Source organism: Camelus ferus, chromosome 6 (assembly GCF_009834535.1).
Source record: "Camelus ferus isolate YT-003-E chromosome 6, BCGSAC_Cfer_1.0, whole genome shotgun sequence".
NCBI lineage: Eukaryota > Metazoa > Chordata > Mammalia > Artiodactyla > Camelidae > Camelus > Camelus ferus.
The window spans coordinates 91,981,655-92,008,551 of record NC_045701.1 but is presented as its reverse complement, the minus strand read 5'-3'; the positions used below and the strand labels follow the sequence as shown (position 1 = coordinate 92,008,551).

At 47.1% G+C, this 26,897-nt stretch overlaps 1 long non-coding RNA gene across 1 annotated transcript; it reads left to right on the top strand.

The window, feature by feature from the left end:
- The first annotated feature begins 6,321 nt into the window (after positions 1-6,321).
- On the top strand, positions 6,322-18,277 carry LOC116664415. Its single transcript, XR_004320957.1, has 3 exons — positions 6,322-6,557; positions 9,874-10,046; positions 16,730-18,277. It is a non-coding gene; the product is annotated as an uncharacterized LOC116664415 (long non-coding RNA).
- Positions 18,278-26,897: the final 8,620 nt, after the last annotated feature.

The following is a 26,897-nucleotide window of genomic DNA, read 5'->3' as shown; positions in this document are numbered from 1 at the left end:
AAGTGTTCCCGGGAGCAGCGTGGGGGTGCAGAGTCCGGGCACGGGGCCCCTCTGCTCTCGCATCTCCTCCACGCCAGGCCCAGATCAGAACCTGGAGCCCCTGGGTGTGTTCTGGGGCTCCCCACACAAAGGCCTCAGGTTAGGACCCCTGGGGCCCTTCTTCCCCAGGCCTGGGATGTCCATTCCTGGCCGCCAAGGGAAGCCTCAGCCTTGGGGAGGGGCCTCATTTGGTCCCTGATGCTCCCAACTTGGGCCTAGTCTTAGGACCCTGTGGAAATAAGTGCAAGATCCCAAAAGGCTGAAGTCCAGAAGGGATGCCCTTGGGTCCTCTGGCTGAGGCTCTGTCCCCCTGATTTGGGTGACCCCTGGGGTCCTGCTGGGCACACAGCCCATTCCAGCCTCAGGATCAGGATTCAGGTCCAGCATTGCAGGGCTGGTCAGGGTGTGGGAGCTGGTGTGTGTGTGAGTGTGTGAGTGTGATTGTGGCTGTGTGTGTACATATGAGTGTGATTGTGGCTGTGTGTGTGTGTGCCGCCTCTTCGCAGTCACTTTCACGCCCACCCCTTTCCTGCTCGGCGGTGGAAGGCACCTGTCACCCACTTCAGCTCCTTCTCCGGTGCATCACCCGACCCCTCACCACCTGCCCTGTGACAAAACTTGAGGACACCAAACTCAGGTCGAAACCACCTGCATGATTCAAATGGAGCTTCCATCTGCTGACTCCTTCAGGTCGAGGCACTGGGAACCCACCCCAGGTCAGGTCTCACACATAAGGCCAGTGTCACAAGCCAAGTACTCTGGCCTGTGTTGAGATGTCAAACTCCAATACTGGGGCGGGGGGCACTGGACAAGGGGTATTCACAGGACCTTCCCTTCTGAGGCCGGCCAAATGTGCCTGGCCCCCGGCGGTGGCTGCCCCTCTCTGCCCCAGTATGGTCTGCAGAGGTGTATGGTCTGGGCGTCTTGATATTTTGCACGACGTCGTGCTCGTTCACTCTGTTGATGACATCGTGCTAATTGGACTTGTTCAATAAGAAAAGGCAAGTACTTTAGATATGCTAGTGAGTCTCATATGTGCAAGATAACGGGGAATTAAACCCTGAAGACTGTTCAGTGGACTGGCACATCAGTGAAGCTTTTCCAAGTCCAATGGTCTGGGCATGCTGAAGCAGCCCCTCTAGGGAGGGAAGGGAAGGGAAGGGAAGATTGCTGTCTCTTACATCTCCTACCATTGAAAAAGAGGTCCAGCTCTGTAAGGGGGCTCTGTGCAATAATATTGCACCCATTTATTGAGTGATCCAGAGATTTCCAGCTTTTTTTTGGTCTTTAAAAATTTTTATTGAAGTATAGTCAGTTTGCAACATTATATCTATTTCTGGTGTTCAGCATAATGTTTCAGTCATACATACACATACATGTATTCCTCTTCATATTCTTTTTCATTATAGGTTACTACAAGACATTGGATAGAGTTCCCTGTGCTGTACAGAAGAAACTTGTTGTTTATTTTATATATAGTAGTTAGTATCTGCAAATCTCGAACTCCTAATTTATCCCTTCCCACCCGCTTCTCCACTGGTAACCTATCATAAAATTGTTTTTTATGAGACTTCCAGTTTTGAGTAGGACCCAGAGCAGGAGAGAGCTCTGCAGCAAGTTCAGGATGCTTCGTGAGCCCCAAGATCCCCCAGGTCTAATGGAAATAAAAACCTCAGGCCTGGATTTGAATGCTATTTGGATTCTCCAGCAAGCCTGGATGTAAGAGCTGCAGCCTCTAGAGTGTGGGGCGGGCCCACACCCACCCCAGCGCTTACAACACAGCTCCTGGGAGACACACAGCATGGGGCCCGGCACAAGTGACTGCACAAAAGTGCTCACTGTCCTGAGCTGTTATCTGACCCACTTAGTCATCAGAAAGTCAGAGGGCAGGCATGCAGAGGAGCCATCTGTCGTGTCATGGAAGTGACTTCCAGAACCAGGCTCAGGCCAGTCCAGAAGACAGGAGTGAGTTACACCAACAGGTGCGCTGCAGCTTCTCTCTCCACCCCCACCCACGGTCCCGCGGGGAGTTCCCGATAACCAACTGATGGAAAAATGATGGACTTGGGTCAGTGATGACCCACCTGTGGAATTTGTGCTTCTTGTCCCTAAAACTCTGTCAGGTTATGGTTCCTGAATTCCATCCCAGGAGAGAACACTGAACGCCGGGGGCCACAGGTTTTGGTAATTATCACTTGGCTGCTAATTATCACTGGTAAAGTTTCCAGTAATTATCATTGACCTCCTCATGCCAATGGACCAGAGACAGAAAGGTACCAGATCCTAACCACCATGAGACGCCATGGTTGCTCCCACCCAGCGGAGGCAGGGAGGAGACTGTCTGGAACTTGGGGATTCTCTGGGACATCTCGTCTTAAGACTTCCAAGAGATAGCTGCTGGCCATCACCTAGAAAAGGAATCTGTGACTGATTGGAATGACATCATCCTGTTCTCATTTAAAAAGGGGAAAGAAAGGGCCCCCATATTATAACGTGGAAGGAGACTAACAGCTCCAGGGGAGCAGAGGACAGACTGTAATGGACACGGGTGCTACGCACCAGGTCCCCGCAGTGCAGCCCACTTCCTGAACCTCTCTGACCCTTGTCCTCCCCAGCTGTCTCTGCTCCCAGCTGACTCGAGCAGGGCCCAGATTGTTCTGGCCCCTGGGACAGGTCAGCCAGGTGCCCTGAGGATGCCGGACTCTTCCCCTTGGCGGCCACTACGTAGTCAGACCTACCAGACACATGTGGAATGCTGGCCTTCTCTGCACTCCTCTGGGTGAAGCACCGCAGAGCCCCCAGCTGCATGGTCTGCACCTGACTGGCCCTGAAGGACCAAACGAAGCAGCTTAGAAGGGTGGGAAAGTTAAGTCCTCGTAGGGCAAACTTTGGCCAATGGCAAGCTGACGGTGTCTAGGCAGACACACTTCCCCCCTTCTTCCCTTTCACCAAGTGCCGAGGAGAATTTCTCCTACTGGTTTATCCAAAGAAGCCCCACGGGCCAAGCAAACTCGCCTGCCCAGCGTCTGCTTGTCTGTCTGCGGCTCGCTGTGCAGTGGCGCCCGCGTGGCAGTGTGTCACTGCACGCTGTGCCCCGCCCTCCTTGCTGCCTGGTTTGCATCTCCCAGGGAAAAGCAGCGCTGCCTCCATGTTTGCCTCAGGCCGCCTTCTGCAAAACCCAGGTGAAGCCACACTTCATGGGTTTATTTTCATTTTGAAATCTGTGTTGGAGAAAATGGTCTTTTGTCAGAAATTTGTGTCAGAGCTGTGGTCTTTTCTTTCTGTTACTGTTTCCCGTAGATTCCAACATGCAGTGTTTCCATCATCGCTCATTTTCAGAAGTTCTTTCATTTGTAGCTGGGTTCCCCCTAACTGTTTAACAAGAGGTCTTTTTTCCTTTCAAGATGGAAAAACTTTAAGTTTCTGATTTTATTGCATTTATTTTATTTTATTTTATTTTATTTTATTTATTTTATGTATTTTTATATATAGTGGTTAACATTTACAAATCTCAAACTCCCAAATTTATCCCTTCCCACCCCCTTACCCCTGGTAACCATAACATTGTTTATTATGTCTGCCAGTCTGTTTCTGTTTTGTAGATGAGTTCATTAGTGTCTTGTTTTTTCTTTCTTTTTAAAAAATTTCCACATGGGTGATATCATATGGTACTTTTTCTTTCCCTTTCTGGCTTACTTCACTTAGAATGACATTCTCCAGGTGCATCCATGTTGCTGCAAATGGTAATATTTCAGTCTTCTTATGGCTGAGCAGTATTCCATTGTAAAAAATATACCACATCTTCTTTATCCAGTCATCTGTCAATGGACATTTTGGTTGCTTCCATGTCTTGGCTATTGCAAATAGTGCTGCTATCTATGAACATTGGGGTGTAGGTGTCTTTTTGAATTAGAGTTCCCTCTGATCTATGCCCAGGAGTGGGATTGCTGGATCATAGGGTAAGTCTTTTCTTAGTTTGGTTTTATTGCATCGTGATGAGAGAAATTTGTTTAGGTGATTTCTACTTTATCATCTTGAACATTCATTGTGACCATGTGATTTAAGGTGTGATTGATGCAGAGCTATGACTGTTCAATGTACATTTTAAAAATACATACTCTCTTTTACTTGATTGCAACGTAAGTACATATTCTATTTTGCTAATTATGTTGTTTAGGTCTTCTGTGAACTTCCTTATTATTTTTGTCTATTTAACTTCTGTTGGCCCAAGAACCTAGAAAAACAATAATAATCAGGTATATTTTAAATGGATGACAGTGGACAGCAAAATACTGTGGCTGGCACAACCATTCTGGAAAAATTTTAGGCAGTACCTACTAAAGCTGAGCATACGTATGTCCCATGACCCAGCAATTTCACTCTTGGGTGTGTGTATCCAAAAAAACTAGGGCTTATGTCCTACAAGACACGGGTGGGAATGTTCATAGCAGCTTTTCTCATCACTGCTGTGAGCTGGAAACGACCAAAGATCCATCGCTAGCATAATAAGTAAATAAATTGTGGTATAGTCATGTAGTGGAAGAATCCACAACAATGAAAAAAATAATCTACAGATACATGCAGCAAAAGACATAAATCTTGCAGGCATAATGTTGCGTGAAAAAAGTCAGACGTAAAAGAGAACACAGTGTATGATTCTATAGTTAACAAAAATTTTAGAAACAGACCTGATTGAAATTTAAAAGTGTTTATTTGGGGTTTGTTAGGACTGTAACCCGGGAGACACAGATTAAGGAAGGACTTGAGTTGTGTTCCACCAGGCTACAAAATGCTGGAGTCTTATAAAGGCAAAAAATGCAAGGTTAGTTAGTCACGTGAGTTATTTATCAAGAACTGTAATTGCAGCTGGCAAGAAGGGAGGGTGCTTATTAAGTAAGGATTGGTTGGGGTCTGAAATGGTTGCATAGTTACAACAGGAGACCTTGAGACCATAAGGCTGCAGCTGGCAGGCGTTGTTCTGAACAGCTGGTGGTGTCCTTGGGTTTGGTACAGTTCAGAGAAAGTTCAAGTTCTCAGTGGGACAGAGACATGTCTGAGACCAGATTATCAATGGCTGTCTGACGCCATTTTTGTGTGCCTGAACTGTGGTTACTCCAATATGATTTCAATTTGCCATCACTGTTTCTATGAAGTTCAACAACAGGCAAAGTTAATCTGTGGTAACGGAAATCACATGAAGGACTGTCCTTGGTGGCATATTGCCTGGGTAGGAACACAGAGGAGCCCTGGGCTCAGGGAACTGTCCACATCTGGACCTGCTTCTACCATTATACAGATACAAAAATTACGCTCAAGCTCTGTGCCCTCCACTCAACCCAAGTTATGTCTCAATACATTTGTTTAAATCACTATGGTATTTAGAGTCAATTAGCTACACTTCAAAGGGGGGTGTGGCAGTTTTATTTTTAAATGTCCATGTTGACAATACCCCAGAAATCGCATCCTTAGCATCAGTTTAAACCTCCATCTAGAGAAATTTATGTTTTATATGTACACATAAAGTATGAGACAGTTCACCAGAATTTGAAATTGTTTCAGCAAATGTACTTTCACAAAAGAGTGTGATGGTCTAGTTCGTGCTTTTCCTCGGATGGATTTTCTGTGATGCCGGGTGTGAGTGAGCCGCCTTCACTCCCCTGCTGTGAGAACCAGGAGTAACCAAGGCGGCGGGCAAGGAAGTGCCCAGGAAGGTACATCCCTGTCGCCACCACCAGGGGGCAGAACCAGCTCTGTGGAGGAGGCACTGCACGTCCGCCTGAGCCTCCAGGTCTGGGTATCAGGACCGGGTCTGCGGTCCCCCACAGAGACCCCTGCAAAGCCGAGATGGGCTGCTGTCCCTCCTCCAGGGAGCCCTGCTCTCCGCAAGGGGGTTCCCAACACCCCCAGAGCTTTCTTTCCTGCCGTGGTTCCAGCTGACCCTCGGTGCCCGGGGGCACTCGGTCTGTGAAGCTGAGTGTCCCATGGTTCTGGGCAGTCCCTGGGGCTCCTGCCTGACGGGGGCCCTCCTCTCTGGAGCTGCCCTGCCTTGAGGCTGGTCTGCCTTGTCAGGGATGTCGCTGGGTTCTCGGCCCTTGGAGGAAGTTGCTTGCTGTCTGCCCTGGACAGCATATGGCGCCCAGGAAAGGCTGGGCAGTGTGGGCTTGTGTCCTGATCCCCAGGGGCAGGGGTCTGAGGGCTGAGCAATGGAGCAGAGTGGGTGTGGGGCTGACAGATGTCCCCGGGACAGCATCCGGAAGGGACTCAGAGGAACGACAGCCAGGGTTGGATTCTCAGGGTGTTGCCACTGGCCAGCGGGCGTGTGCTGGCTCCTCTTCCTCTCGCGCACTCGAGGGGAAGGCAGGTCTTACAGAGGAAGACACAGCCAGAAGGGAGGCCCAGCCAAGCTCCCCTCCCCAGTGTCCACTCTCCACTGTGTGACCAGCTAGTCTAGAAGTTCACAAGCCAGCTCAGCCCCTGCCAGGCAATTCTGGAACGGTCCTTGGATCGCTTTGGAAAAAGTGAGTTCCCCTTCCTGTCCTGTTCTTCTGAATTCCACCTCTGCATGCGGGAGCGGGGGTTGTGGCACTCGCTGCTTCCAGGGGAAGCGCGTACGGCAGAGGCATCTGATGAAGCTGCCCACCCCCAGCAGGCAGAGGCCCCCACAGCTTGAGTGGGGCCCCTGCGCGGGCTAGGGAAGGACCCCAGGGCTCCTGCACACAGTGGGCGGGGTCTGTGTCTCACAGGCGGCAAGGTGCCGGTCAGGGCAACCCGAGGGCATGGGGGCTGATGGGATTCTGCTGGGAGACACCTCCTGACCTCCAGGTTACAGGTTCTGCCCGCCTCTGAGGAAGCCCCTCTGCTGACCCAGCCTGGCCCAGGTCTCATTTCACCTGTGACCCATGACGTCTTCCCGGGCAAATGCCGCCCCCACCCACCCAGCCGCCTCCTTTAGGGGGCTGCGCTTCTGCAAACTGAGTCAGTTTGCTCTTTTGTGTGTGTGTGTGTGTCTTTTTAAAGTTTTTTGTTTTGTTTTTGTTTGGCGGGGAGGTAATTAGGTTTACTTATTTTATTTTATTTCATTTTATTTTATTTAATGGAGGTGCTGGGAATCAAACCCAGGACCTCGTGCATGCTAAGCATGCGCTCTACCACTGAGCTGTACCCTCCCTGCCAAGTTGCTCTCAACCCGCACCCCCACCGCAGGGCCCAGACCAGTGAGGGGATGAAGTTTTACAGCCCATCCCGGGGGGCTAGAACCAGATCCCCTCCCACTACTCCTGGCTGCTCCCTGAAGCTGCGCTTGGGGTCTGGCTGAAGCTCTAGGTCAGCCCCAGCCCTTTAGGAAGAGAAGATGCCGCCTTCCTTCCGCCCAGCCTAGGGCCAAGTCTCCCAGCCCCTCAGTGCTCGACCTGGATGAACTCTCCACGGAAGAGCTGGCAGAAGGACCACCAGTCCCTTTGGGGGGAGTCCCAGCGCCACCCTCAGGGGCTGGTGCTGCCCTCTGGCCTCATCACAAAATATGCCAGTGGGACGAGTCTCATTAAATAGACTTACAAAAAGGAAAACAAAAACCAAAAACCCGATTTTCCAGTTTCAAAAGCACTTCATTATAGAAAATGTCCAAGTTAAATAAAATATCAAATAAGGAATTTAAAATGACTCATAATCCCAACAGACTCAAGCCCTATGGACTTGGGTACATCTTAAACAAATGCCTCTCCTCACCACGCTTGTGCAAAATACTATTTCGTTTTAAAAAATCTGAATGGAGAGGAGTCACGCACTATCCCACAGACTTTAAAGGATTGTGTGAAGTACAAACTGCGTGTCACTTCCCTCTTGGCCTACCCTGCCAAAGATACTGTGCTGCAAATTTGCATTTTTTTGTCTAATGTCATGTCATGGACATTTTCTCAAACCAATGAAAATGAGCTCATTTTTTTTAAATGGCCTCATTGTCAGGTAGTGTGAGTGTTTGCCTCTTTCCCTCTTGCTGGATATTTTGGGATTTTCCAGTTTCTCCTACAAGAAGAATTCTTGTGTCTGTAACAACAGGGTCCATTTATTTCTGATACGTACATTGCCTAGAAGTAGAATCATTACCTCAGAGATCTTGTTGAAGGTCAGACAAGACTCTTAGCTTCAATCAAGATAATCAAGGTGAGAAATCTAGCAGAGACGCAAACTGTCTTCTGTACTTGCACTGTGTAGGAATCCAGAATTGTGATTACACAGTTACCGGTAAGACCAGCAAACAAGAGTTCAAGTTTCTACTGGATGTTGTTCTCAGAAGCCGTGGCAACAAATTCTAAAGTCTTAGAAACATTGTAAGACGCCTCTGTTTAAATAACAGATTCATTGTGACTGAGAACTGAGAAGTTGGTAACAGCGGGAATGTTCAGACAGGCCCTAGTTTTGTACAGAAAACAAGATTTATACACGAGTAAGTGATGTGAACTCAACAGCGTATCAAATCAGATTCTTCCACCAAGTTTTATAATTCAGAATGACATCTTTCCTTCCATGATTTCAGGGGGAAGGAGGCATTTTTAACACTTTCTTCGGTTCCTGCATCGGCTTTCGTTTTTAAGGCCCAGGCTCTGGAAATTCATTAGTTGGCCTTAGAAACAAAAGACAAATGTGTGGAACTCCATTTTACTGAGCCACAAAGAGAAATAAATTAACAGGATCCTAATTAAGAACAGCTGAATAAGGAGCACATCCAATTTCATTTCATCACAGAAGATAAATGCTTTCTAAAGGGTACTGCGAGAGTTAATTCCAGAAAGTCTTGCACCAATTCCTTCTTCCACGATAGGGAGCTGGTTTCCTCACAGTTTTGCCAGAACTGGAAGTAATTATCTTGTTTATTTTTTGACAGTCTGGTAGGATAAACACGCACGCGCGCGCACACACACACACACACACAACTAGCATGTTTTCAAGCTTTAAAAAAGGCTTTATTGAGATATAATTGACATATAATAAAATGTACGCATTTAAAGTGCCCAGTTTAGTAAATTTTCATATGTAAATATACTCCTGAAACCATCACAAAGATGAAGATAAAGAACATATTCACTAGAAATTGATACATTGTAAACTGACTATAATTAAATAAAAATACATTAAAAAAAAAAAAAAGGAACATTCTCACCATCATGAAGCCCCCCATGCCCCTTGGAGTCCTCCTCCCCCAGCCCTGCCTGCTCACCCACCCCCGGGCACAGACGGATCAACTTCCTTGGCCAGATGGGCTACCATTTTCTAGCGGCGAGGCTGCCAGCCACCAGGCGCTCTCCCTCGCCACTTTCAAAGTGTAAACTTCACAGCCGCTCTGGTGGGTCGTTGGGCAGTGCCAGTCAAGGTGACAGATGCACAAACAGAACCAGCCATGCCCCTTCTAGGGAAGTATCTTATCAACACTCTGTAACATCCATGCAAAATGACGCAGGTACCAGCTAGTCACTTTGATTGTTATAGCAAAATATTGGAAACTCCCTAAAACACCATCTGTATTCACCAGGGAAATAACTGCAGCGCGTCCAAACAGTGGAGCACTATGCAGCTGTGAAAGGGAAGGTGGACGTTCTCTCAGTTCTGACGTGGAAATTGCTCCCAGATGCGCGGCAAAAGGGGAAGTGTGTGTGCAGAGCAGTGGGTGGCACACATGCCTCTTCATGATTTGGGGACGATCATGAGAGCCATGGCCCTGACCTTGTCCCTCTTACCCTCCTCCACCCCTCCCCTGGGGAGAAGGCGGAATTGGGTGGTGATATTAAGCCCCTTTCTCTCTCTTTTACTTGTTAAATTTCTCCTGCTTGTCTCCTTAAGTCTCCAAGGGGGGATCTGCCTGAGGGAAGCATCGCTGCCCAGCTCCAAGGACATCTGCCTGCCAGCAGAGGTGCTCAGTGTCCGACAGCGCAGCGTCCTCAGGCTCGCCGCGTTCTCCACATTATCTTCTTCAGAAATGATGAGGATGCTTTGATCTTCGCCTGCCTGCCAAGGTCAGGTCGTGCCCAGGTAGCTTGGGTACTGGTTCCCCAACAAACAACAAGACTGTATACTGACAGTTTACACACATGCTATACACACAGTATACAAGATACGTGTGTATTTCGTGTGTGTGGCAAAATGCACATCTGAGCCATTTTAAAGTGGCATTGAACACATATGTTCATGCTGTTGTTCTGGCATCATCCCCATCCAGCCCCAGTAACCCCTTTCATCTTGTAAAACTGAAACTTTGTACCTATTGAATGGTAACTCCCTGCTCTCTCCTCCCCCAGCTCCTGGCCACCACCATTACACATCCTGTCTTTATGATTCTGAATTCTCTTAAGTACTGCATCTAGGTGAAATCATATAGTGTTTGTCCTTTGTGACTGCCTTATTTCTCTTAGTATAACGTCCTCAAGGTTCATCCATGTTGCAGTGTATTGCCGAATTTCCTTCCTTTTTAAGACTGAATAATTAATCCATTTTAATTCAGTGGAACTCCATTCAGTTCAGTTTTAATTCCATCATATGGATGAACCGTATTGTGCTTACCCATTCACCCACTGATGGGCACTTGGGTTGCTTCTAGGTTTTAGCTACTGTGAATAATGCTGCTATGAACATGGGTGAGTGTGTATCTCCTTGAGTTCCTCGTTTCTTTCACTTCTTTTGGGTGTATCCCCAGAAGTAGAATAATGGATCATATGGTATTCTTTTAAAATTTTTTGAGTAGCCACCATATGTTTTCCCCTGTGGCTGTATCGTTTCACACTCTCAATGACAGTGTACAGGGTTCCGACTTCTCTAGCGCCTCACCAGCACTTGCTGTCTTCTAGTTTTTGACAGTAGCCAGCCTAACCGGCGTGAGGCGGTGTCTCGTTGTGGTTCTGACTCGCATTTTCCTAGCGATTAGTGATACTGAGTATCTTTTCACTTGCTTGCTGGCTGTTCACTGGAGAAATGTCTATTCAGGACTTTTGTGCGCGTTTTTGAGCCAGGTGGTTTGGTGTTTTTAATGATGATTATGATTGTTGAGGTTTAGGAGTTCTTTAAAATCCCGGATATTAAGCCTTCATCAGACATGTGGTTTGCAGACATTTTCTCCCATCCTGAGGGCTGCATTTTCACTCTGTGGGTACTACCTTTTGATGCACAAAGTTTAACATTTCATGAAGTCCAAGTCCTCTGTTTTTTATTTTATTACCTGTGCCTTTGGTAAAATGCCAAGAAATCACTGTGCAATCCAATATTGTGAAGCTTTTGATCTACGTTTTCTTCTAAGAGTTTGTAGTTTTAGGTCTAGCACTAGGTCCTTGATCCATTTTGAGCTAATTTTTGTAAATGGTGTTAGATGAGGGTGCAATTTCATTCTTCTGCATGTGGAAATTCACTTTTCTGAGTACCATTTGTTGAAAAGACCGTTCTTCTTCTACGGAATGGTCTTGGCACCCTTGTCGAAGATCATTAGACCGTGTATGTGCAGGTCTGTGTCTGGGCTTCCCTTTTATTCCATTGGTCTCTATCTGTCTTTCTGCCAAAGTCACAACTGTTTATATTACTACAGCTTTGTAGTAAGTTTTGAAATCAGGGCATGTGAGTTCTTAGTTTTGTTCTTTCAGGATTGTTTTGGCTACTTGGGGTCCCTTGAGATTCCATGTGAATTTTAGAATGGGTTTTTCTATTTCTGCAAATAATGTCATTATTTGCCAGAATTTGGGATTTGATAGGGATTGAATTGAATCTGTAGAGTGCTTTGGGTAGTATTAATATCTTAACAATATGAAGTTTTCCAGTCCGTGAACATGGGATGTGTTTCCATTCACTTGTTTCTTCTTCAATTTCTTCCAGCAGTGTTTCATAGTTACATTGTCCAAGTCTTTCACCTTCTAGGTTAGGTTAATTCTTAAGTATTTTATTCTTTTTGTTGCTATAGTAAACATTTTTTAAAATTTCCTTTTCATATTGCTTATTGTTCGCATACAATGCAGCTGACTTCTGCATGTTAACTTTGTATCCTGTTACTTTGCTGAATTCATTTATTAGTTCTAACAACTTTTGGGGGGGGTCTTTAGGATTTTCTATGTATAAGATCATATCATCTGCAAACAGAGATAATTTTACCTCTTCCTTTCTAATTTGGATGGCTTTTGTTTATTTTCCTTGCCCAGTTGCTCTGGCTGGAACTTTCAGTGCCGTGTTGAACAGAAGTGGTAAAAGCAGGCATCCTTCTCTTGCCTTATTCCTGATCTTAAAGGAAACTGCTTTCAGTCCTTCACCACCGAGTATGACGTTTGCTGTGGGTTTTTAATATATGACTTGCATTTCTTCATGATTTAGTCTTTGTAGGTTTTGCATTTCTAAGAATCTGTCCATTTCGTCTAGATTACCCAATTTTGGCATATAATTATTCATACTACTCTCTTATAATCCATTTTATTTCTGTATAATTGGTAGTAATGTCCCCACTTTCACTTTCATTTCTGATTTTAGTAATTTAATCTTCTCTTTTTTTCTTAGTCCATCTAGTTAAATGTTTGTCAATTTTCTTGTTGTTTTTGAAGAATAAACTTTTGATTTCATTGATTTTCTTTATTGTCCTTCTGGTCCCCTGTTCATTTATCTCTGCTCCAGTCTTTATTATTTTCTTCCTTCTTGTAGCTTTGGGTTTTATTTGTTCTTCTTTTTCTAGTTCATTTAGTTCTTTTTCTAGTTCATTTAAGTTAGGTTGTCGATTCCAGATATTTCTGATTTTTAATGTAAGCATTCATAGCTATAAATTTGCCCTTACCACTGCTTTTGCTGCATCCCATAAGTTTTGGTATGTTGTGTTTTCAGTTTCATTCATCTCTTAAGTATTTTCTAATTTCTCATGTGAGCTCTTTGATCCATTTGTTGTTTAAAAGTGTATTTAATTTCCACAGTTTTGTCAATTTTCTAGTTGTACTCTTGTTGGTTTCTAACTTTATCTCATTGTGGTCAGAGAAGACACTTTGTATGATATTTGCCTTTTAAAATCTATTTCAACAAACCTAAAAATTTGTTAAATCTAACTGAGATTTATCTTGTGACCTACCTTATGATCCATCTGGAAAATGTCTCGTGTGCACATGAGAAGCATTCGTGTGCCATTGTTGCTGGGTAGAGTGCTCTGTATGTGTCTGATAGATCTAGTCTGTGTTAAGTCCTCTGTTTCCTTACTTATCTTTTGTCTGATTGTTTCGTTATTGTGAGTGGGGTACTGAAATCTCCAACTATTATTGTAGAACTGTCTATTTCTCTCTTCTATTTTGTCAGTTTTTGCCTCATATATTGTGATGGTCTGTAAGGGTGTGTAAAGATTTATAATTTTTATATCTTCCTGCTGTATTGAAACTTTTATTAACATCTCTTACTTTGTCTCTAGAAAACTTAATTGATTTAAAATCTATTTTATCTGATATAGTTATAGCCACTCCTGCTCTTGTTTGGTTATTATTTGCGTGGAATATCTTTTTCCATCCTTTCACTTTTAACCTGTTCATGTCTTTGGATCTTGAGTCTCTTATAGGCAGTATATTGTTGGATCACATGTAGTTATCCATTCTGCCAGTCTCTGTCTTTTAACTGAATGTTCAGTCCATCTACATCAAAAGTAATTACTAGGGGGAGGGTATAGCTCAATGGTAGAGTGTGTGCTTAGTGTGTATGACGTCCTGGGTTCAATCCCCAGTGCCTTCATTTAAAATAAATAAATAATTACTCAGTCCTGCTCACTGTACCTGGGGACCAGCCCATGGGTTTGGCAGGGAGGAACTCCAGGCTAATAAAGTTGAGGGAAAAAAATAATAAACAAACAAACAAACCTAATTACCTCCCCTCCAAAAAAAAACCCAACCAACCAACCAACCAACCAAAAAATGTAAAAAAAATTAATAGAGATTTCTGTAATGTACTTTAGTTTTCTATATGTCTTACAGCTTTTTTGTCCCTCATTCCCTGCATTACTGTCTTTTGTGATTAGTTGATTTTTTTGTAGTGAAATGTTTAAATTCCCCTCTTGTTTCCTTTTGTGTATATCCTATAGCATTTCTTTCGGGTTACTATGGGGCTTACATTTAACATCCTAAAGTTATAGCACCCTAATTTAAATTGATATCAGCTTAACTTCAATGGCATACAACATCCTGCTCTCTTACAGCTCTGCCCTCACCTCCTTCATGGTCAGTGTTGCAAAATCTCACCTTTATATGTTGTTGTTCTGTCAGTCCCAGCCTGCCGATGGTAATGCTCTCAGCTAGGAATGTCTGAGGCTTGGCCTGGACCTGCGTTACTCATAGTGACTGCCACAGTCCTTTCCCCTACCAGGGCCAATGTTGTGGTTGGGCTGGCCTTGTGTTTCTTATTATGATTTCTGGGTGCACTGCAGCATAAAACCATCAGGGAACTTTGAGGAACAAGCTTTATTACTCGCAGGTCCTGGAGGGTTACACAGCACATCTGAGGGCCGCATAGTGAGGTTGAGCCAGAGAGAGAAAACCTGGGGCTTTACCCTTGTTGTGGTCCAAGGCTGGTGTCTGGGGTTTTGTAGGTCACTCATCACTGGCTAATTTGAAACATCAGAGCAGGAGTTCGGGTGAGGGAGAGTGGAGGTGGAGTCACTCAAGCTGTCCGTTTTCTAGGTTTTCCGTGGTGTCCTGAACGGGGGACTTCATGGGTGCGGGTGGCCTAGTCCCTTAACTGGCTGTTTGTAGTAGGTGCTTCACGCAGCTGGCAGTATTTTTCTTAGTGTATATGTTTTGAAACAGATGCCTCAGCACTTACACTGCAATCAGAAGCTTAATGCTAGGTACTTACACTGCGTTTGTGTCCCTAAGAACACGAACTAATAGCTCTTTTAAACACGTTATTCTCCTAAACTATGTAGAAAACAAGATTGGGAGTCACAAACCAAAGTGCAGTAACACGAGCATTACACAGGTCACTGTTTTTTTCTTTAAATGTGTTAGTCTCTTAATCTTGTAGAAATCAAGCCAAAGAACAGTTACAGATGACGGTTACTACAATGGCGTTTAGAACTGCCCATGTGTTTTACCTTTACTGAGCCCTTTATTTCTCCACATGGCTTCAAGTGACCGTCCAGCGTCCATTCCTTTCATTTCGTGTGGCTCCCTGAGCGTTTCTTGCAGCAGGTCGGGTGGTCGTGGAGTCTCTCAGTTTTGTTTTTCTGGGAATATGTTCATTTCTCTCTCACTCTTGAAGAATGGTTTTGCGTGGTGGATGGTTTTTTACCTTAGCATTTGCAGATGTCTGCCCACTGTCTCCTGGCTTCCAAAATTTCTGATGAGAAATCTGCTGACGACTTTCCTGAAGATCTCGTGTACGTGATGGTCCACTGCTCTCTTGCTGCTCTCAGGATTCTTTCTTTGTCATTGTCTTTTGAAAGTTCGGTTATAATGTGTCGTGGTGTGAGTCTCGTTTACTTAAAGATTGTTCAGCTTCTTGAATGCTTAAAGTCATGCCTTTCATCAGATTTGGGGAGTCCTCAGCCTTTATTTCTCCAAATATTCTCTCAACCACTTTATCTCTTTCCCTTTGGGATGCTTATGGTGCGTATGTTGGTCTGTTTGATGGTGTCCCACAGGCCTCTTTTTTTCAGTCTGTTTTCTTTCTGTTCCTCAGCCTCAATAGTCTCCATTGTCCACCTTCAAGTTCACGGATTCTTTCTTCTACCTGCCCAAATCTGCCTTTGAATCCCTCTTCTTTCGTTTTCAATTCATTTTTGGTTTCTTTTTAGGTTTTCTGTCTCATAATCTGAAGGTTTCCATTTTGTTCATACATCATTTTCTTGACTTTCTTCACATCTTCCTTTAGTTCTTTGAGCATCTTTGAGATTGTTATTTTAAAGTCTTTGTCTAGTTTATCTGCTGCCAGATCTTTTTCAGGAAGAGTGCTGAACACTAGAAATTCAATCTATTATTCAATCATTATTTCAATCTAATAATGTAGTAACTCTGGAAATCAGATTTTCTCCTTCCCCAGGGTTTGATGGTTTTTGTTCTTTCTTTCTTTCTTTCTTTCTTTCTTTCTTTCTTTCTTTCTTTCTTTCTTTCTTTCTTTCTTTCTTTCTTTCTTTCTTTCTTTCTTTCTTTCTTTCTTTCTTTCTTTCTTTCTTTCTTTCTTTTCTTTCTTTCTTTCTTTCTTTTACTGTTGAACCCTGTCTCTGTGCTGAGGATCAGCCTGGGGTGTAAATGTAGTGTCTTTCTGAGCCTTTCCTAGGTCTGCATTGTCACTTATTAATTTCCCCCATATATGCAGTTGATTTCTGAATGCCCAAGTCTTTAATGTCTTGCTCCCAAAAGAGGAAAAAGCAGAAAACAAAGGGAGGGGGCGATGGCCCTTTAAATCCCCTACAAGTCGCTTCAGCCAGAGAGAGAAAGGCTTGAAACAATGGTGGGGGTTGCAATGACAATAGCTGCTGCCTCTTTGTCTGCACTTCCGTGATCAGACACAACAGTCATAGATCCTTACTATTTGGAGGACAGAACTCTTTTTGGCCACCCTAACTCCCACGTGCTGTGCACAGGCTGCTCCAGGAACATGCAAATAGCTGCCCGCCACATGGCTGGGGGCGGGGGATGGGTAGCTGCTACTGTGCTAAGAGCTGAAATTGACCAGAGTTAAATCACAATTTATCATCCACATATTTTTCTAGAAGTTACAAGCCTTCAGCAGACTCCAGAGTTCCAAACTTATTGCATCAGACAGACTGCAGTGCGACTGCTGTCTAGGAGGGCAACAGATTCCTGTGCCTCCTGTTCTGCCCCCTTCCCAGGGTCCTCGCCAAGGTGTGTGCATTCTATACAGACATTACACAGTGTGCGTATAAATGCATAATCCTCCCCCAACAATGATAGAAATGTTCACTTAGAGAATCAAAGAAACTAAACTAAAAGCCTTTTAGAACAATGCAATCTGCTAAGGTCACTGATTACAAGACAAACGTACAAAACTCAACAGATTAACACTTTACGCCCATGACCTATTAAGACAATTTTTATGGGAAAAGGTCTGATTCACAATATAGACTAAAACCATGAAAAGCCTGGTAATAAGTTTAAAAAGAATTGTTCAAGACCTATATATGTTAACAACTGAATAGAGAACATCTGAAACTAAAAATCAAGAAGGTGGACCAGAATTCAGGGGTAGAGTGAAAGGGGATGGCTGGGGTGGTGATGGTGGCAGGGGGCAGAGAACAGACTTTGTAACTATAAGCCTAAAACTGTTACTTGACTTTTTGAACAATGTTTACAATGTTAGTCTAGTAAAAATATAAATTGAAATTTAAAAAATGCACAGGACAGAACAGATTTGTGAAAAGTTACAAGACAATTTTGAAACCTTAGAATTACATTTTTAAAAATAAATATCCAAATGCCTTCCAAAAATTTTGTGCTGTTACAGTCCCACCAATGTTGGATGCATATATTAATTTCCAACAATTTGCTTGTATAACCCTGGGAGTGGGTGTCTCCTTGGGAGTGAGGCACCAAGGGTACAAATTTTAAGTGCAGGTTTGGTATTTGCGTGACCCTGAGATGAGCACCTCCTTGAATTTTGTGCCCTGGTGCCTCACTGCTTCATCCTAGGCCTGGGCCCAGTTGTGTCCCTGGGTAATTGCAGAGATGAATGCCACCAATGAAGATTTGAAAGAAGCAGGATTGGGAATACCCATTGCATTCCCATACATCTCACTCACTTGCTCAGCCTGTGCAGATGTTGAATGGATCTGGGAGAATGACTATGAACTGCAATAAGTGTGATTGGGTGGTGACTCCATTTGTATCTGCTGTCCCAGATGCAGTAAGTTTACCGGAGCAAGTCAACATGGCGCTGGCACTAGGTACGCAGCTGTCGGCCTGGCTAATGTCTTTTTCTCCATACTAGTTTTCAAGGACCATCAGAAACAGTTTGCTTTTACCTGGCAGAGCCAACAGTATACTTTCACAATGTCACCTTGGAACTATGTAAATCCTCCTGCTCTGCCACAATACAGTCCACAGAAGTCTCTATTATCTTTTAAAAAACATTTGTGACTTAAGATTTTCTAAAAGCTGTGAAAAATCTTTAACTTGCATATGAGTCACCTAGAGATGGTTCCTTTACAGATTCTGATCCAGTAGTTTTTTTTTTTTTTTTACATTTTTTTATTGATTTATAATCATTTTACAATGTTGTGTCAAATTCCAGTGTTCAGCACAATTTTTCAGTCATTCATGGACATATACACACTCATTGTCACATTTTTTTCTCTGTGAGTTATCATAGCATTTTGTGTATATTTCCCTGTGCTCCACAGTATAATCTTGTTTATCTATTCTACAATTTTGAAATCCCAGTCTATCCCTTCCCACCCTCCACCCCCCTGGCAACCACAAGTCTGTATTCTCTGTCTATGAGTCTATTTCTGTCCTGTATTTACACTTTGTTTTTGTTTTTTTGTTTGTTTTTGTTTTTGTTTTTGTTTTTGTTTTTTAGATTCCACGTATGAGCGATCTCATATGGTATTTTTCTTTCTCTTTCTGGCTTACTTCACTTAGAATGACATTCTCCAGAAGCATCCATGTTGCTGCAAATGGCATTATGTTGTCAGTTGTTATGGCTGAGTGATCCAGTAGTTTTGAGGCAGGCATTCTGCATTTCTAAAAATCTTCCAGGGGATGCCATGTTTCTAATATTTTGACCATTCCATGAGTATCAAGGTCTTAATACAGTGACTTTTTGTTTGTTTGTTTGGTTTGGTTTGGTTTGGTTTTGTGGGGAGGTAATTAGGTTTATTTTTTTACTTATTTATTTTAATGGAGGTACTGGGGATTAAACCCAGGACCTTGTGCATGCTAAGCATACACTCTACCACTGAGTTATACCCTCCCCCCTTGCAGTGACTTTTTTAAAGATAGTCTAATAAAAACACCAAGATCTTTTATTTTAATCTATATTTAATTTACTTTTTTTCTTTATTCATTTTTAAAATTTTGGTAAAGTACACATAATGTAAAATTTAACCAATTTAAAGTATACCAATTAGTAGCATTATGTACCTTCACATTGTTGTGCAACCATCACCACCGACCACCTCCTAAACTTTTTTCATCTTGCAAAACCGAAACTCAGTACCCATTAAATAATGACTCTTCATTCCCTTCTCTCCTCAGCTCCTGACAACCACCATTCAAGTTTTTATCTCTATGAATTGTTTTTTTTTTTCTTATTCTACAAAAAATCACATCTGGTGCACTGCGCTGGTGACATCATGCTGACTGGATCTGATAAACAGAAAATAGCAAGTGCTTCAGGCGCCTTAGTGAGACAAGTGTGAACTGCAGGGTGGGAGACAGCCTCCCCAACATTTAGGGGCCTGTGAGTTCAAAGTTTCTGAGAGGTATTTGGTCTGGAGAACTAAAAAGATCCCCTATAAGGCAACAGGCACATTGTTGCACCTCTTACCGCCTACCAGGAAAAAAAAAGGCAAATGTTTGGTGGCTCTTTTTGGACTTTGGAAGCAACATGCTCTGGTGTGCTAGGCTGTCATCCATCTGCAGAGTCATCCATATGGTAACCAGTTTCAAGAGGAGATCAGAGCAAGGGAAGGCTCTACAGGCTCAGCCACGCCACACAGGCAGACCGCTCTGCCCCTGGGGCCTCTGATCCGGCAGACCCAGTGATGTGCAAAGTACCCAAGGCTCGCACCGACAGGAAGACCACAGCAGAGCTCTAAGGTTCTGGAGCAAGTGTGTGCTCTCTTCTGCAGGTGACTATCTTCCTTTTGAGAAGCTGCTTCTGGTTTTCATTTGGGATTTGGTGGAGACCTTATGCCCCACCAGGGGACATCAAGCCCAAGTTTCCCATCGTGAGCTAAGGGTTGTTAGAACCACCCAGCCCTAAGGCTTGGTGTGTCCAGCAGCTCTCCTGTCATCACGTTCCACCTGAAAGTGGACAGCTGCAGTGCTGCAGCCCTACTCAGTGTGACCCTGAAGCACAGAGACGAAGGAGGAGCCCCCTAGGGTGCAGGACTCTGGGCAACATGTTTGGCTGTCTGCTACGTCTACAGTGAGAGATGACCAGAGGGACAGATCTGCGCTAATCTAGTTTCTAACAGTTTGGGTGGATGATCACCAACAAAATTGGGAGTTTGATTGCAAGAAAATCTAGGGGAAGAAGCATGCAGATGGACCCCTCAAAGTGGATGCAGACAGAAATATGAATCCTTATCAAGAAGCATTCCCTTTGGAAGAGGCTCGTTAATTGGGTAAAAGGATGGAATTCTGTAGAGATGTCTGTCAGCCTCTGCAATAATTTGCTAGGGTTTCCTTAACAAAGCACCACACACTGGGGGGACTCAACACCAGAAATGTACGTTTCACAGTTCTGGAAGCTAGAAGTCCAAGAGCAAGTTGTTGGCAGGGCTAACAGTAGCCAGTTCCGAGGGCTGTGAGAAGAATTCTGTTCCATGCTTCTTACTTAGCTTCTGGAGGTCCTCTGTAGATCTCTGGTGTTCCTTAGCTTCGAGAAACATCGCCCCAATCTCTGCTTTCACCTTCACATGGCGTTCGCCCTGTGTGTCTGTTCCCAAACTCTCCCTTTCTACAAGGTCAAATTGGACAGAGACCACCCTGATGAGCTCATGTTAACTCAGTTACCTCAGTAAAGATCCTGTCTCCAAACGAGGTCACATTCTCATGTACTGGGCATTAGGACTTCAGTGTGAGTGGGGGAGAGGGACCCAGTTCAATCCATAAGAGCTGCTTTTTCCAGCTACCCAGTGCTTTCTCAATGGACCCACGAACAAAGTAGCTATGGCAATGGGGACAGAGGCCACGCACGGGGTCAACAACACAGGCGTCCTCTTACCAGGCATCTCTGGCTGCTGCCCAGTGCCTTAGCTGACGACAGCGGGGGTCAGCACTTTGCTCTCGATGGCATCTTCTCTGGGGACAGCAGCCAGTCCTCTGGGAGCAGGTTGATTACATCGGCCCTCTTCCATCACGGAGGGGCAATGATTCATCCTCCCTGGAATAGATGCATTCTGGACACGGATTTGGCTTCCTTGTCTGTAACGCTCTGTCAGTATCACAACTCACAGACCCTCGGAATGCCTTCCCTGCCATCATAGTGCCCCACACGCCACCGCTTCTGCCCGAGGAGCTCATTTCACAGCCGAGGAAACACAGCAGCTTGGGCTCGTGGCCATGGAGCTCACTGGTCTCACCACATACCTGATCCCCTGGAAGTGACTGGCCTGACGGGAAGGCTGAGTGACTTAGTAAAGACTTGATTATGGTGGCATTTGGGTGGCAACATTGAGGAAGGGGGAGGCTCTGTTTCACAGGGTTAGTAAGAGACCATTCTTTGGGTCTGTTTCTACCATGGCTGAAACGCACGGGTCCAAGGACCCAGCGTGGAGTTTTGGTGGGTCCTGGAGTTCTGCGGATTTGAGGGTCTCAGTCCCCGAGGGGGGGATCCTGTGGCCGGGGGCACAAAGGGGCTTCATTAAATTGAAGGACAGGACTACCACGTGACCCTTTGGGGCTCCTTATGCCGCTGAAGCAAAAGGCTGACCAGGGATTGCTCTGTGCCTGGAGTGAGGGGTCTGATCACAGAGGGGAAACTTGCTGCTTCGCAGGAAGGACAGGAGACTCAGGCAGGAAAGCAGGGCGTTCTCTGCAGCCCTTCTCCACTTCCAGGACCCACGGGAACAGCTCAGGGAAAACTCTGTCAGCCACAGAAAGGCAGCACGGCTGGGGACTCCGGCCCTTCGGGAATGAAGGCTTAGCTCATTTTATCACGTAAAGATCCCACCCTGCTGAGTTCTGGCCTAGGGCAGGGAAAAGCTGGGCTGAGCAAGGGAAGAAGGATGAGTAATGGGAGACGGAAGCCATGGGCACCGAGCCTGGCCACCCAGCTGTTCAGAAACCAGGGCAATGGTAGCTTTGTCCAGTTTCCTTTGCTTGTTTAATGTGTTTGTTTGCACATGCTAACCATGTCCCTCTCTTCTTTCCGTGACCTTGTGATTGTCCTTGCAATCTGCTGGTGGTTAACTTTGCAGTTCCGTCTTCAGGTAACAGAAAATCCAGTGGACCAATGAACAGAGCCAGTGAGGGTTACAGTAACTTGGGACCGTGAAGCCTCATTTTGGAGGAAGGATGAGAGCGTCTTCACTTGTAGGAAGGACAGACGTGTGGTGCTTGTGAAAGGCTAAATGTGTGCGGAAGGGTGCACGTGGAAGCCGGTTGCCAGATGTCACTCTACTGCACCCCCCCCCCTCCCCACCTGCCAGTCCAAACTCCTCTCTCATGGCCCTGCTTGCGGATTCTGGAATGGTTCTCTCTTGCAGAGTGCTCAGCTTTGCCAGCAGGGGGCGCAGGAGGGACAATGACCCAGGAAGGGGGTTTTCTTCTGCTTCATACCTGTTGGTTGGGGGCTACCTGGCACATCTTCCCATGGATGCTTCCTCCCCCACCTCTTTGGGTGGCTTTGCAGCAAGTCCTGAGCACAGCGTCTGCCTGTGCCTGGCTCACCTGGCATCCTAGGGAGTGACTTTCCTGCAAGCTCTGCAGGCAGAGCACCTCCCCGAATGTCACCAGGGCTGCGAACTCTTCCCCGAGGCCTGAATCCAATCCCAGGGCTGCCTTAGAGGTGAGGGGACTCTTTCAGGCTTGCTCTTCCTTTTCCGAGCTCTGCCTCGGCCCTCGGGAAGGCAGCACCCAGTCTCTACTCTGCTTGTGTTTGCAGTCTCCTCATCCTTATTAGACAATCCCCTGCCACAGTGCTCCCTGTCCTGGGGGAGGGGGAGGGGGAGGGCACAGCTCAGTGGTAGAGCGCATGCTTGGCATACAGGAGGTTCTGGGTTCAATCCCCAGTGCTTCCCTTAAAAGTTAACTAATTAATCAATTAATTAATAAAAATCTAATTACCTCCCCCCAGAATAAATAAATAAAATAAATGTTCCCTGTCCCAACTATTGTGTAGTTTCCACCTCTTGATTGGACCCTGAATGATAAAAGACCAGAAAGGTGCTTGGCTCCAAGCATGGGCCATTTGTTATGGCCGAGGAAGGACCCTCAGAGGGCAGAGCCACGAGCAGAGGGGAGATGGTGGAGTCCTGAGCTGTCAAGAAGGACGAATAGTGAGCACCCCAGGGAATATACCGCCCTCTCTCAGAATAGGGAGTCGGGCAGCACGCAGCAGCGGCCTTCAGAGCTGCCTCCCGCCCCCGCCCCTTTGCACGGCATTGCTAACTGCCGCCATCTTGTCCTCTGCGTCTTGTGCATCTAACTAGTCTTTGTAGTTCACAGGCCTCTGGATCAAGACTTGCTGCGCCCAAGGAGCTGAGAAGCCATCTACGTTCCGTCCCATTGAAGAGCACGAGATGACGAACAGCCAGCCCGATTCACAATTGGATGAGAGCTTGGGAGCTCTTGGGTTGGGGGTAACATTTTTCATGAGGGAGGAATATAAATAACTGTAGTCAGTGGGTAGGTAGTGGGGGGAAATGGCCACAACGGACTCCAGCATCTCCCATCAGATGGGAGCCTGTTTCTCCAGCCCTTGAAGTTGAACTCGGTCACGTGACTGTCTCTGACCCCCCCCCCCCAGGACCTTAGCAAAAGTGACACAAGCAGAAAAAGTGCTCGGGCACCAAGCTTGCCCTCTCTTGCTGCTGGAACCTTCCCCCCATCATGCGAGCCAGCTCAGGCCAGCCTCCTGGGATATGGGAGGTCAGCTGTCCCAGCCGTCCTCCTCGACCCTGAAACTTCCACGGTTCAGACACATCTGTGGTGGAGGCCCAGGGCCCAGGGCTGCTGGACAAGAGAGACGGTGGGTCCAGCCTCCAGGGCCAGCCCCAAACCAGCAGCCCGCAGTGCCTCCACCCAACAGGAGCAGTTGCAGGAGTGGAGATCTTAGCTGAACACCCCCGCATCCTTCTGACCCCGCATTGTCCCGGACCCTCAGGGTATCTCTGTGGGGAAATAAGTATCCATTCAGGACCACTAACCACCTGATTCACCACAGTCATTAATGCAGGTGCAGCTCTACACCCATCTGGAAGGCTTAGAGAATGGGGCACCATGGCTCTCTCCTTCCTGGGGTCATCCCCGCCCAGGCAGCCTTCCAGGTGAGGCTCCGGCACAAGCCTGGTCCATCCACTAAACCCGAGGACTGTTCATTGCCCTAAGGGGCAGAAGCCAAGGGCTGAGGCCCACACTGGTGGGCACGTCACCTCCACTTTCCTCGACGTGGCTGTGGTCTGCTCACCTCCAGGTCTCTCCCTGGCATTCTCAGAGGATGGCAGCCCCTGCCCGCTGCCCCCTCCACCCCATCGTCAGAATCCACATACTGCCTCCCGGTTCCTTGAGCCCTCAGTTCCCCACCAGGTCAGCTACACTTCCTCAGAGTGGTACCCCCACTGTGTCTTCGCCAGAAACTGCAGCAGTAAATAACATGACCTTGACTGCAAGGGTCCAACCTGAGCCCCCTCCATCCACACCCACCCTCTCACTCCCTCCCTGGACCCCAGCCGTCCTCCACCACTCCCAGGACCACGTCCTCTGACCCAGCACCGTTTCCCAGCCCCTCACCCTCTCACACCCCCACAGCTCTGCTGCCACCTGAGCCCCCAGGGCCACAGCTGTAATCTCTCCTGGGGGCCCCTCACATCTTAGCTCTGCTCACCTCGTGTGATCTCCTGACCAAACCCATGTTCACCGTTAAACCCGACTCTGGGACTCCAGGCTGGCACCTGAGCACTGAACGTGGCTGGAGAAAACGTAAGGCTGCTAACGAACCCAGTTCAAGGGTGTGCGACACCGCTGGGCCATCCCTCACCCGAGACACACAGCCTCATCTCCTCGCACCTCAAACATCCAGCAGCCTCAGTTAAAAGCTAGATTATAAAATGTTCATGCACAACAAACACGTTCACATGGTTCAGTAAGAAAAACTGAAAACAGGACAGACAGTGAAATAGCTCCTTCTCAACCTCTGCCTCCCTCGCCTTCCCCCCACCCCCGTCTCTTCTTCCCTGGCTCGTGGGCACACACTCGTGTGCACACACAAACAGCCAGTGTTAGACCCTGGCGTATTCTTCCGGGCTGCCTAAGTGCAGACACAAGTGTGTATCTTTTCCCACTTTTGTTTCTTTGATGACAGCACACCACAAACTCATCTGCATCGTGCTTCAGCTCAGCATTGTGTGTCGGAACAATTTTCCAGTCTGAACCAAGAGCACGCCCACGTTCTCCGTTGCGGCTGCACAGTACTCCGTTGTTTGGACGCGCTGCAGCCATTTCCCTGGTACCTACTGGTGGACATTTAGGGAGTTCCCAGTATTTTGCTACTACAGTTGAAGTGACAAGCTGGCCCCTGAATCCCTTTGCGTGGATGTCGGAGCATTGATGAGACACACTCCTGGGGTGGGTGGCCGGCTCCCAGGTGCGCTCGGCGCTTTGCTGATTTTGCCCAATGGCCCCAGAGGGCTGTGAAAACCAGGCTCCCAGAGCGCTGAGTGGCAGCGCCTGGCGCTCGTCAGCCTCACCGTACACTGTGGTCACCCGCTTGGGCTTCGGACAGTCCAAGGAGCCACCCTTCCTTTCGGCACATCTTTCAAACTTAACTCCCCAAATTTCTCCCTCAGGGCCTCTCCTGTCTCCCCCCAGGCCTTCCTGGCTGAGAAGAGGTGCTGGGGTCCCCGGCTTGGTTAGGAATGACTCAAGGACCCCACCTCAGCCAGCCTCATCTCCCTCCAATCACAGCCCTCGCAGACCAAGCCATCTCTCCCCACCACTAGCCTGCAACCCAGCACCCCTTAAGGGGTCTGCTGGCCTCCCCGCTGCCCCCCCCCGCCCCCCGCCCTGCAGCAGGCAGTGAGGTCTTTCCAAATCACACATCACAGCAAATGGCCTCTTCAAAACCCTTCAGTGCTTTGCCTCTGCCCTGGCGTGAACTCCAACTCCCAGCCCCAGCTAAGGCCCCCGCACCCCTGCCTGCCTCTTTGGCAGGGGATTCTCCCTCCACTCCACACTCTCAGCCACCCCACCCCTTGAGCTCTTTCTTTCCCTAAAATATGAATGCTTCCCAGCTCCCTCTCCCCCTCTGCCTCTCCCAAGTGGCCTCCCTGAGCCTGGAGGCCCAACCATCCCCACCTCAGTAAGCGGTCCCCCAGGCCACAGCGAAAGCATCACCCCAATCCATCACCACCCGTATCACCACCCCACCCCCATCACCCCCACCTCTGCACTTGGACCTGGACTGTTTATTTACTGGTTCCCTGTTCCTTCTGAGCCTTCCAGGAATGTCAGCCCTTCAGGGAGGCCCTGGCCAGCTCTCCCCACTGCTCCCCTCAGCAGGGGTGGGGGAGGGTTTGAGGGTCCCAGCCTTTCTTGTCCCACCACTAACTGTGGCCTCCCCTCCAGTTCAAAGAAGCCTGAAGAGGGGCTGGATGCTGGGGCCCCCGTCCAGGCTCTCCCCTTCCTCTCCTCCACCGATGACTCACTCCTCCACCCTGGGGAGAACCCTTCCCTTCAAGGGAGTTTCCTGCGGCCGTGGAAAGTTACTGGCGCAGACCCCTTGGTCCAGGCGGCTGAGCTTGGTGACCCTGGTGGGACCTCACACTTCTCTCCCCTTCCTGCAGGAACAGCAGGGACTGCGAGGCACCACCCGCATCCCAGTCTCACAGCCCTTTGCCTGCCCAGCTGGGGCAGCCCCTCCGGAGGGCGGAGTAGGAGGACCAGGTGGGCTGGAGATCTGGGGGAGGAGTGCAGGCATGCGGGGGGTGCGGGGGTGGCTGGGGGCTTGGCTCTGGCATTTTCAGGCCTAAATCC